Genomic DNA, 13,200 nt, shown 5'->3' with positions numbered 1-13,200 from the left:
ACAGAGATCAGTGTTGACACTGTCCCTCAAGAGAAGAGTTTAATGATCTTAATCTCTGAGTGAGCCACCCTGAGAAGAGAAACGAACCAAGGAGTTAGGAGGACACAAGCCAACCCATTGGGAAAAGCAGGAACATGCCGCACCTCTGGAATTTCACACACCCCTCCCCTACCCTGCCAACATCATTAGCTGTTCAAAGCTCCCCATAGCGCCACCAAAGGATAGATATGAACTGACCAAGACTCCCCACTAGTCTATCCCCAAATGGTCATCTGGTCCAACCTCATAAAAGAGACATCGAAAAGTCCATTAGTAGCAATGCCTAGATTAGAAGCTGGGTCTTTAACTCCCAATCCTCTGAGAACCTTTCTTGAATTCAAAACTATGGGAGCATAGCTCTGGTTCTGGAAGGGACTCCTCATTTTACAGCCAAAGAAACTGATGCCTAGGGTAGCTAAGTGACTTGTCCCAAGGTCCCACAGTCAGTGAGCATCAAAGGTGTGATTTGTACCCAGACCCTCTAACTCCAGAGCCAGAATTCTTCCCCCAGTCCTGTGAGATAATAACAAATATATAGCTGCCCATAGGTTTCTGTTGTCCATGCAGCTCATTCTTGTTGATTCTTTCCCACCCACCCACCCTCTCAACCTCCAACAGCCCCATCCCCACCCCACTGTTAAGCACCTGAACATAAAGTGCTGCTAGGCTTAAGAACAGGTCTTGAGTCAGAAGGCCTGGCCTCAAGGTCTGGTTCCAACCCTTACTTTCTGTGTCCCCCACCCCTGTGACCTGAACTATTCACTCACCTCTCTGAGCTTCGGTTTCTTCATCTTTAAAATGAGGATGATATTTGCACAACCCACCTCACAGAAGTTTGGCAATAAAAACTCCTTGTGAATTTTAGAGTAACATACAAATAAATCTGAGTTTCTATTGATGCAGTAGGATAGTGTCGTGGAGAGAGAATGGGAATTGGGTTCAAGAGAGAGGCTTCAAATCCTAGTTCTGATATCCTCTAGATGGATGCCTGGGGAATACCACTTAACCCAATGATCCTCAGGTGACTCATCTGATGAGAATGATAAACCTCATATAACTTACCTTGCAAGGTTGTAGGGGAAATTAACCTTGAAGAACTATATAAATGTGACAGCTGTGTGACCCTGGATGAGTCACTTAGGTGCCCATCTATGAAATGGGAATACATAGCACCTACCTCACAGCAGGAAAAAAAATGACATAATATTCATAGAGCACTTTGCAAATTTTGAAGTGCTATATAAATGCTAAGTATTATTATTAATATTTACTATAGTATTGGCTCCTTATATCTCCCCCTCAGAACCCAAAATAGGTTTATACAGAGTGTCTTGCACATAGGAGACTCATAAGAAATTTTGGACCTAAATAATTTCTTTAAACATTTAATTGAATAAATGCTGAGATCATAGGTGGGCTCAGCCTATTCTGAGCAGCCCACTACTCCTTCCTGATTCTGAAGTCCTGAGTTCAAGCTCTAGGTGGGGCAGGTGACTTTGTTCTATTCTGTGCTGGCAGACTATGTCCCAACCTTGGCCAGGAATCTCACAAACATTGGTCAATGGGCATAGTGGAATGACTTCTTCATTATGGATGAGAAAACTAGAAAATCTACCCCTGTTCCTGGAAAAAAACCACTTGAAATGGTGTGTTCTTCCTCATAGAGGGTCAGTAGCATTGCCTTGGTCGATGAAAGATGGCATAGTACAGTAAGACTCTTCAGTTCATGTTGCGGATTGACTGAGGCCCAAGCATCTTCCAAGGAAGAGGTAGCTCATTGTCTCTATTAGCACCTTAGACTGGGCCACAGCCCCTCTGAGCCGAGGCTGAGTGACTCCATGGACTAGATACCAGTGATGAATAGAAAAGCTTTCAAGAGATCAACCTTCAACACCTGCTAGTGGAAAAGAACTGAATCTAGTTGGCCTGTGGGTATTGGAGAAGAGAAAAAAGTGTGAATGCCTGAACACATACAACTCTTACTTAGGGCAGGGGAGGGAAGGAGAAGGACAAGCTTGCAGGAAGACGAAGTAGGCTAGCCACCTCATTTGGAAGATGCCAAGGGGCCCCAATCAAAGTGATATAGCCTACCTTCCAAGATGCTGGCTGTCTCACCACTTCTCTTGTCTCTAGAAGGAGCTGAAAGGGACCATAGAGACCACCTGGGCCAACTCATTGATTTCACTCTCTGGGCCTCAATTTTCTCATCTTTAAAATGGGGATAATAATGCATGCCCTACCTACCAAAGCATGAGGAAAACACTTTGAAAATCACTATATAGATATGAATTATCCTTACTTTACAGATAAAGAAACTGAGACCCAGAGAGGCACAGTCCCTTTGCCTAAGGTCACACAGCAAGTTAGAGGCAATGTCAGGGCTAAAATCCAGGTCCCCTGGCCATGATATCATGTTTCTTTTCTCTCTTCTCGCTCAGAAATCTCCCACATTCTTCTATGGGATTTTGGTTCTAGCCAAAGATTCCCAGGAAATGCAACTGCGGCAAGTAGAAAAAGGAAGAGAGAATGGGAATTGGGTTCAAGAGAGAGACTTCAATGTTCCATGGCTTTGAGATGTGTTGCCTAAGTGGCTAGCTGACTGAGCTCTTCTAATGATTCAGTTCTGAGAGGCTACTCACAATGAAAAATGACCATGTCTATGAGAGGGGGAGTGGGATAGCGAGGAGACTGGAGACCCGCCATATGTATGAGAAGAGTGAAGGAACGAATACCTATCACAACGAAAAGGGATTTGACCTATTCTGCTCCAACCCAGAGAGGAGAATGAAAATGAACAGGTGGAAATGACAGGGTGGTAGTTTTCAGGACAATATGAGGAAACATTTCCAAGCCATTTGAGCCATTCCAAGCGAAATGAACTACCCAAAAAGGTAGTTAGTTCCCCATGGCTGGATGCCTTCATATGTCAAGTGTTGTGGAGGGCATTCCTATTCAGGAAGGAACTGGATGAAGTGACCTCTGAGTTCCTCACCTACTCTACGACTCTGTGAGAGTGAGGTTTCCTGGGTTTGAGCACTGATGGCGAAGTTCAGTTATGCTCATCTCTGTATTTTTGAGGATATGACTCAATATGCTTACTCTTCTACAATCACTAGAAGTTGCTAGATGCTACTGGTCCAAAGTTATTTCCATATTGAAAAGAATAGGAGTTTCGTGGTGGTGATGGTCATGGCAGAGATGAGTTTAACCCAGCCCTCCAGGAGAAGGACTCTGGGGCAGCCCTTCCATCCTTCATGCTATTTCCGCTTCTCATTGGAATCGATCTCATGACTCTCCCATTATTCCTATTGTTATTTTGGGGAGATCTGTATTTTGAGCCTAAGCTTCTCCTTTGGCAAAAGAGAAATATGACCCAGGTTCACCACTTGATGAGAGGTGAGGTCACAGCTACAATGGACCCAAGGTTAAGAGAGTTATAGATATAGGCTGCTAATCTTGGGACCAGGGAAGCAGAGCAGACTGGCGCCTTTGGTTCCATTTCTCAGAGTTTAATGCTAATCGCTAGAAGAGTATTTATTTTTAATAGAAGGGATTTTCTCCTTCATTTGATGTATTTTCTTTGGGGCATGGATGTATTTCTCTCTTTTACCCCTTAGAGAACCTTTCTTGGAGTCTATAAACTACAACTACACATACATACACACATACATACATACATGTGTATGTGTGTGTATATATATATATATATATTAACACACACATACATACATATAATATCCAACATCCACCCTACAGAGATAGTAAAATCTTGGAGAGGATGGAGTCTCACTGATGGTCACAAAAAGCAAATATTGTTGACTCCTTCTTTGATCTGTGGCTCTTTCTGGCTAGCTCTTCTGCAGAAAGCAAAGACAAAAAAAAAAACAAAAACACTTAGCTGATTAAGGCTAAAATCCCTTATGTTCTTTGGATAAATCGATCAAAAAATGTCACAAAAAGCTCCAAACTCTTTTTTTTCTTTCTTAATTCTTAAGACAATACCCTTGGTATATCTTTGGGTTACCATTGAGTAACACAGGGTAGGCTACATGAATATATAAGTCTCTGCAATGAAAGTAGGACTCATCAGACTGTTAAACTATTCCCTAATTGTTCTTCTGGCAGTCATTTTGTTTCTTTTCTGAAGAGATTCTAAACCACAGTGTGTCACTGTAATTCTGAGGATCTATAAAGGACCTTGAGGAAAGGTAGGAGTCGCTGGAGAGGAAGAGGAATTATACCTTTATACAATGGTGTACTGCTAATTCTTTATGTAATTCTTGTTATTTCTATGTGGTGAAATAAAAAGGTTGTTCTGTATACAATACATTGTATCCTTGAGTGCTTGCACAGTACCTTTTTGCCCTTATGTATGGAAATCCAGACAAACTCCTGAGCCAAGCTATATTGGAAGATTTTCCAAATGGAACTCTGAGTCAAAGCAAAACAAGTCAAAGAAATATGATTGAGGAATCACCCCCAAGATTGTATCCAGTTTGTGTGAGCCCAAAGCTTGTGGCAGAGAGCCACAGGTTATATTTGCATTTAATCCCAGCACTTAGCACAGTGCCTGGTACATAGTAGGTACTTAATAAATGTTTGTAGATTATCTGTAGAGTGAATGTGTTTTCCCAAGTAAAATGGAATCTCCTTGAGGGTAAGGACTCTCATTTTGTCTTTCCATCTTTAGGACCTAGAATAGTTCCTAGCACATAGTAGGCATTTTTAAAATGTTTGTTGAATTGAATTGAGAGCAATAGGCTTAGAGAGCTGCCTCTCTTCTCTCTTCACCTTGTTTTGCTCAGCCAGGTGTGTTCTTCATTAAGAGAGGAGCAGGGACACCATAATTAATAAAGTCTGCTTTGGCAGTTTCACAGATTGTATTCTTGTCCAGAAAGAACAAGACCTTCTTCCCTTTGTGTCAAATATGTAAGCCTTGCATTCTGTCAACCTTGCTCACTTTCTCCCTGCCAAGCAGGTTATTTTATCCAACTCAACCAGCTTATTTCATCCAACAACCAGAGCACCCTTCTCTCAATTGCAAATAAATGGTAAATAGGGGCATCTAAGTCACTAGATCCTGATGTGAGACTCTCCATTCCCAATAAGCAATTAAGGAGAGAGAGAGAGAGAGAGAGAGAGAGAGAGAGAGAGAGAGAGAGAGAGAGGGAGAGAGAGAGTGCCTGTGTAGGAATTGGGGCACAACCACCCAAAAAATAAAAAGCTATTACCCTTTCCTGACTTTCTGGCAGTGCCAAGATCACTTTTGTCCTCATCTTAAATAAATTGCAGGCTGAAAAAACGTCAATTCCATGAAAAAGGTGGTGTATAAAGTACATTCCATCCCCAGATCAAATTAGTGAGTTTGCTCCAAAGCTATCTGCTTTCACATACACAGCCCTGCCTGAGCCTTCCCCAGTGAACAAGGTCTGTGCCCAGGGTGGAAAAATTGCAGCCTCTCTCCAGCAGCCTGGCCCAGACTCTGAGAAGTTAGTTTCCATTGATGGTTTTATTTGCTTTTACAATTGAGAGATTGTTAAGACAGATCTTTTATTCCTCCTGTTCCTTTTGAATTTTCACACTCTCCCCACCTCTTTCCCAAACCACAAAGGAAGAAATTCTCCAGGGTCAGAGAAACTGGGAAGTTCCCAGCATTAGATTCCCTTAGTCTCGAAGAGTTCATCATTGACTGGGAGCAGGTTACTATTACCATAATGGGTTGCTGAGTCCAAAATGGTCAAGCTAAAGACTCTGACTCCCTTCACTAACCTGATATCCTACTATTAGGAAGAAAGAGGAAACCAGCATAGCTTTGTCCATTAACCAAAATTCGCCCAATGGTAGCTGAAACCTATACCATTTTATCTAAGGAAACGCAAGCTAAAAGTCTTTAGAAAAGGTTTGAAAGTTCATGGTCATAATCAATGAGATAAGATCCTAGCAGTTGTCTTGGTCATCTCTTGGGATCCTCACAGGAACACAAGGAGAAAGGTACTTTAAATGTTATAATCCCCATTCAGTGAACTTAAGAGTCTTGCTAGTAACTGATAAAGGCAAGACTTGAGTCGGGGCCTTTCCTGGCTTTGAGGCCAGTCCATGTTCACCATTCTATGGCCCACCTCAGTAAGGAGTTTACTTTCTAAAGTATAACATTCTACATTATAGTCCTTTGAATATGCTCTCAGCTAGAAGCATTGACCTCTTCCTCCACGAGCTTCCACTGGATGGCCACTAATCTACTGAGAATGTCTCGTTTTCAGGTTAGGAAAGCTGCCCAGTTTGGTTTCTAACCTCTTTTTTTGAGAAGCAGGCAAGCTCAGCTTGCTCAGGTGAAATCCTCAGAAGTGACTGAACTTTCTCAGTTCTCTCCACTGGAAATTATTTGTCATCTTGAAAGGAGCTGAATCCATCCTGCCAAGAGAAGGCCATTAATCAGGAGACCTGAGTTCCAGGCTTTGGCCCTGCTACTAACTAGCTATGTGACCTTTCTTCGTGTGTAATATGAGGGAATTGCACCAGCCACTCTCCAAGGCCTCTTTCAATTCTAACATTCTATGACTGTGGTTCTGGGCATCCCTTCACTCTTAATCATATATTTTTTCCTCCTTATTTGGATCAGCTTCACAGCTATTGCTCCAGGTCAACTTCAAAATTAGTCCTTTCTTTGGATGGACTCCATCATGTTGGCAGACAGGTCACTAAATTATTCATATCTCTCCTGACCTGACTTCTGCTTCTCATATGATGTGTTGTGAGTGAGGATATATCAGGATATATCATTTCAGGACAACCTGGAGGGGATATGGGGGGTGGAGATACTGGGACCCTAAACACACACACACACACGCACACACACACACACCACCTTGTCAAACCTGACCCTTCCATCATCCAAATACCTTCTGAATAGGAAGCTTTCCTAGGTGGATTGGAAACAGTGATGATAAAGTGTGCTAACTTCACCTGAGTCTGTGTCTAAGGGCCAAAGTAACAGGTTGAAAAGTGAAATGATCTTTAACAAATAATTATTAAGCATTGTGTGTATAAATAAATATGGGCTAGACACCGAAGTAAATAAGACTACACTCAAAGAGTTTGCAATCTAGTAAGGGAGCTAAGGTTTGTATGGGAATAAGTATAACACAAAACGGAACCTAAGATGGTCAGAGCGTTGTGAAGAATCCTAGATCTAGGTGAGATTTCAGAGACCATTCAGTCCAACCCCTCTCATTTCACAGGAGAAACTGAGGCCCAGGAAGGTTAGAAAACTTGCCCAAAGTGAGTGGCAAAGTCAAGACTTGAACTACAATCATTCAGAAGAAGGAAAGAGTCCATTATTCAGGTATTTGCTGAAACTCTTTGGAGAAGAGAGGCTACTTCTGAATATAAGGAATCAAGGAAGATTTAAGGGAGGAGATGGAAGATAAGCTGCACCTGAAGAATGGTTAGGAATGTCACAGGAAAAGATGGAGAGGGGGAGGGCACTCTAGGCAGTGGAAACAGTGGGAACAAAGGCACTGTACATACATTGGAACACTGAGTAGTGCAGTTTGGCTGGTGTGAAATGTATGGGAGTAATACACAATGATAATACTAGAGATAGTTTGGGGCCAGATTGTAGAGGGCCTTAAATGTCAAACTGAGAAGTTTGGACTTCATTTGGCACTTATTTTACTCTATTTTATTTGGTTTGTTCAGTGTATGTCAATAAATCATCCATATGCCATCCACATGGGCCAGAAGATCACAGAGGAAAAGGGGCCCTGTTTTCATGTGGCTTATTTTCAATGGAATCTAGCACAACCACACTGTCAAACAGGTGCTCGGGAAAGGCATATTAGAGAAGAGGGAATGGTGCAACAGAAAGAGGGCTAGACTTGGGAGCCAGAGACCAGGGTTCAAATCCTGACTCTGCCATTTCATTGCAACAATAAATTCAATCCCCCAGGTGTTTGCTAAATACGTTCTCTAGGTAGAAAACTGTGACAGTGTATATTAAAATACATCAGTTTCCTTCTGAAGCTACAGAAAATAATGGGAGATGTGTAGAGGTGACATGTCCAAGAAACAAACCTTGTGCCCCAAATCACAACTGCATTATCAAAAATGAGAAACCCCTTCTTATACCTCTGTGTTAGGAGCTGGAAGAGAAGTTCATTTTTGACATCAGCACTGCCATCATGGAGCTATAAGTCTAGGTAGGGGGTGTGATATATGCGTGTCTTTACTTCAATATCTCAAAAAAAATTCATTAATTCATGGTCAAGTTTACTCTCTACATTACAGAATGGAGTCAATCAGCATTTATTAAGCTAATATTTTTAATTATTTATTATTAATCCCTGAAGATAAAAAGAAAGGTAAAAATGATTCCTGTCCTCAAGAAGATTACATTCTAATGGGAGTGACAACATGCAGACAACTATGTACATATGAGACATACACAGGGAGTAAAACTGGAGGTAATCACAATGGAAGAACATAAGGAGCAAGAGGGTGGTCAAAGGCCTCTTGACGAGGATATGCAATACAATTAAGTAGATGGTTTTATGCATTGCTGTAACAACAGCAACAACAACAAAAAAAAAGGATGTGAAAAATAAAATGTTATGTCAGGAAAAGTTCTTATGGGTCCTAGAATGACCCACTTCAACTTCATCGCATTAACCGAACTCAGCTTGGCTGTCACTGCTGGGGCGGGAATACATCACTGGTAGCAAAAACTTTCCCGGAATGAACCACTCTTCACTTAACCTCTGGTCCTCAGACAATCTCCAGATCCATACAGATGGTGCAGTGGATGGAGCTGAACCCAAAATTAGGAAGACCTTAATTCAAATACCACCTGAGACACTTAATAGGTTCATAACCCTGAACAAATCATTCAATCTCACTTTTCCTCAGTTTCCTCAACTGTAAAATGGGTATAATAGCATTTACCCCACCACCACCCCGGGGTTGTTGGGAGGATTAGATAATTAGGTAATTATTCTAGTAATTAGATTAGATAATCAGAAAATTAGATAATATCCGTAAAGTTCCTTGCAGAAGTTGAAGTGCTATCTAAATGGTTGTTGTTGTTGCTGCTGCTATCACATAGTTTAATAGCTGATCAGCCAGAGTTTGCCTTCTGCTGGCACTGCCTTAGACAATCCTAGGGCGACTAGCACACCACAATGGGTCACTGGAAAATAATCTAAAATAGCACATAAATCTCTCAGAGCAGCAAAGAACAAAACATTCTGTGAGGGTTAAAAAGGACAAGATTTCCTAGCTGGGGTGTGATGTCGAGCAAATGACTTCAGGATGTCAGTAAAATGAGAATAACACCACGGGCTATGTCATCATCCCTTGCAGGGTCATCTTGACCAGAGTACCCAGAAGCTGCCACTATGTGAAGAAAGGCTTCTCCATGAGGTCTATGTCACCACCGTGGCCAAAGCCTTCCTTAAGGCACTGTCCTCTCAATATCTTCCAGAGCTAGGTGAGGTGGAATTTACATCCAAATAAACTTCTAGCTCATTCCTTATTTAATAAGCTTAAAGGTAGGGGGCACCATCACTTCCCATTCTTATGCCGCTCTTGCACCGTTTTAGCCTCAGCTTTGGAGGTTGGAGTCCAGGATGTTAGAGTTAATAAGGCACTCAGGAAAAGAAGATTCCCATTTCTAGCTTTCCCTAGAGTGATAGACCTCTTGGTCTATGGATAGATTTTAGGGGGTTTGTGAACATGGATGGGAAAACTTTTATCTTTGGTTTCACTAACCTGTAACTTAAATTTAGCCTTTACTTCAGTTATGTATGTTACTAACAGGCATGGTTCCAGGAAGGGAGTCGTAGGAATCACCAGACTGCCCAAAGTAAAGAACCCCCACTGCTACACCCTGGTGGAGGGGTAATTGTGGTGTCAGCTGGAAGAAGGGATGGTTGGTAGTAAATGAAATGCTTTCATGGGAGAATTAGCATTCTATCTCTTTCAACCAGGCGTGGAGAACCCGAGGCCTTAAGACCACATGTGGCTTTCTAAATCCTTAAGTGTGGCCTTTTGACTAGATCTAAATTTTACAGAACAAATCTTTGTTCCCCACCCCTGCCTTCAGCTATCATACTGCTAGTGCCTGTCCCATCAGTTTGGGCCCCCACCAAATTCCCCAACACCAGGGAGAAGTTCCACTGGCCTTAATTGTTGATTTGATTTTAGCTAAGACAGAAGACTTGGTTTTGCATTCCAGCATGGTAACTTATTAGCCACTGACTTTGGGCAAGTCAGCTCCCCATTTTTGCCTCAGTTTCCCCATCAATAGAATGAGAGATTTATGTATGTAAGATGTAAATTTGATTAAATTATTTCTAAGGTCTTTTCCAGCTCTGACATATCTTGAGTTTTGTTTAGAGCTGAAAATATTGTTGGGCTGAAATGAGAAAGCTCAATAATCAATGCTGGGTGCTTTGCTTCATAATCATTTATCAGCTGTAATCATCTTGATAGAATAAGAAGTAACTGTGTGATTTACATTAATGATACAGATCCGGGTAAAAACCTGTGTAACTGAAGCGAAGATGTAGTACCAGGTGAGCACCTCTGTTAGTTAACTTTAGAAGTGCAACTGAATCATTATGGAGCATGTATCTTAAGTATGTGACATAATAATCATACCTACATATTAATCATCTTTATATTAAGAAATAATAAGCTGCCTTGAGCTAATCAGATGTAAAAGTGCCCTGTTTGAGCCCAAAGCCAACTTCAGTAAAAGAGCACTGACCATTTACACCATCACTAGCCCCCATTGCACCATTCATGAATCAAGAGACCTATAAATAACTGAATTTTGTATCTTGGGGTCTCAGACCATACTGGGCAGACTGTAGATCCCACCTTTGTTTCTCTTGATAAAGAACAGTTTCTTTGCCCAGAAAGGCTTCCCAGTTTCTTTCTTACAGGGCTCCAAAAGAATGGTTTGTTGAATTGTTGGTTTGTTGTTGTTTGTCCTTCCTTCTTGAAGGACACCAATGACGTGAGGAGGGTGGTGTCTTGACTTCCAATTGAGTTGGATTTAAGTGAGGCAGAGCTGTGCAAAGTCATCAGCCTGACCATCTCCTAGGAATCACCCACTCTAACTGACACAAGAAAACAAAGACCCAGGGCAGAGAATGGGCTGGCCCACAGTCCCATAATGTCTAAGTAGGAAAACTAGGAAAAGAGCCCATGTCTCTTGACTCTAAATTTGCTGCTTTTGACCACATATTACACTTCTTCCTGTTCTCTGTTCCCCATTCCTGCCAAAGCCCTTCCAATCCCATACCTCTCCCCCTTACCCCACCCAATTCTGCTATGTCTTTGTGTGTGTGTGTGTGTGTGTGTGTGTGTGTGTGTGTGTGTCCTTCAGTGCTAATCCTTTCCAGGTTTCTCTCCATCCTCCAGATATTTGGACTTGGGATCCTTGTCTCCCAGATGTGTTTGTTAGTGTCATTCCAAGCTGGACCTCGCCTGGTCCCTGTCTCATCACCAAGAAAGCCTCTCTAGGTTCATGTGACTCTCTCTGTCCTGAATTCTTTGCTGCAGCCTACCACTCCTCTCCTCACTTACCATCGTCCCTTCACTTTCAGATGAGGTCAGCACCTTTCAGTAGGGCCAAAGGGGACACTTTGCTAGACAACATCACCTCGAGTGTCCACTTTTGGCCAGCCTGCCCTTCAACAGACCCTACACCAGCAGCTTCTGCCACTGACCCTGCTCAGCCTGGGACTTTCTTGGTTGACTTCCCATCTAGTTCTCAAGAGTGGACAACTGAGACACTTTCCAAAGCAATTGAAATAAAGCTCATGCTGAAGTTCACAAGGCTCATCATATACTTTCTCAAATTCCAAATCCATAACATTACAAAATGCCTTTCATCCCATAATTGTGTATTTCTGTGAATGGGACAAAAAGAAAAAGAACCCAGCCACCCGTTGCTGCTTTATTCATTTGCTAAAAAGATGTTGTCCAGGACTTTATTCCTGAACCCTACCTCCCAAAATGGCTCTGATCCTCTCTTTGTTGGATCAGCTCCATTATCTTCATGAGGCAGAAGGAGGCTTTATGAACTCAGATAACATTAGAACTGAAAAGTCTTAAACATCCTTTCATCTAAATACCTCATTTTACAGTTGGGCAAACTGAAGCCCAGAAGGGAAATGCAATTTGCTGATGCTATTCTTCACATGAGGTATTTCATCGTCCAACTCCATGCCATTCCATGGGATGCTCCTCATGTCTGGAATGCTCACCCTCCTTGCCTCCACTTCTTGGCTTCCTTTAAGACTCAGGTCATGTCCCATCTTCTGCAGGAGGTCTTTGCTGGTTCTGTCTCCATTTATGTTGATATTGACAGAAAAATAGATAGATGATAGATAGATAGATTGATAGATAGATAGATAGACAGATGATTGATAGATGATACATACATAGATGATTGATTGATAAGATAATTGATAGAGATAGACATATAGATAGTATATAGATAGATGATAGATAGATGATAGATAAATGACAGAAGATAGACAGATAGATAGATAGATAGATAGATAGATAGATGGTAGATAGTCATTTGCATGTTTCTTTCTCATTAGAGTGTGAACTACTTGAGGGCAGGGACCTAGTTTTTGCCCTTTTCTCATATCCCCAACACTTAGTACAGTGCTTAGCACATGGTAGGACTGGTTAGACTAGTCCTTTTCCACAAAAGATGAAGGTTAAGGCAGCTAGAATGACTGATGAGTAACTCTGAGTGCAGTCCTGATTCTAAATGAATTCTATCAAGCCCTGAGTTCAGTCTTTTTTGACCCATATATGACTGATGGATTCAGAGGTACCTGAAATCTATTTAGACTGGGTTGGTGCATTTCTAAGAAGATCCAGATCCGTTGATCTGCCTTAATATAAAACTATAGAGCCGGCTCCAACAGCCATGGATGCTTGCTTGGTAACCTGGATAGAGCTGAGAGCCTGGGCAGCAGTTAATGTGTGGCCTCATTTTCCTTGGCCAGATCGAGTCAAGTCTGGGACCCAGGAATGACAGTGAGAGAGGCGCACGTATCCCCTGCCTTTCTTACCAGTTAGAATTCTACAAGTAGTTTTCATGTTATCAATAAATACTATGGTTAGATCTGAAAAGGA

This window comes from Trichosurus vulpecula, chromosome 4 (genome assembly GCF_011100635.1).
Source record: "Trichosurus vulpecula isolate mTriVul1 chromosome 4, mTriVul1.pri, whole genome shotgun sequence".
Classification (NCBI taxonomy): domain Eukaryota; kingdom Metazoa; phylum Chordata; class Mammalia; order Diprotodontia; family Phalangeridae; genus Trichosurus; species Trichosurus vulpecula.
This window is presented reverse-complemented; position numbering follows the sequence as displayed.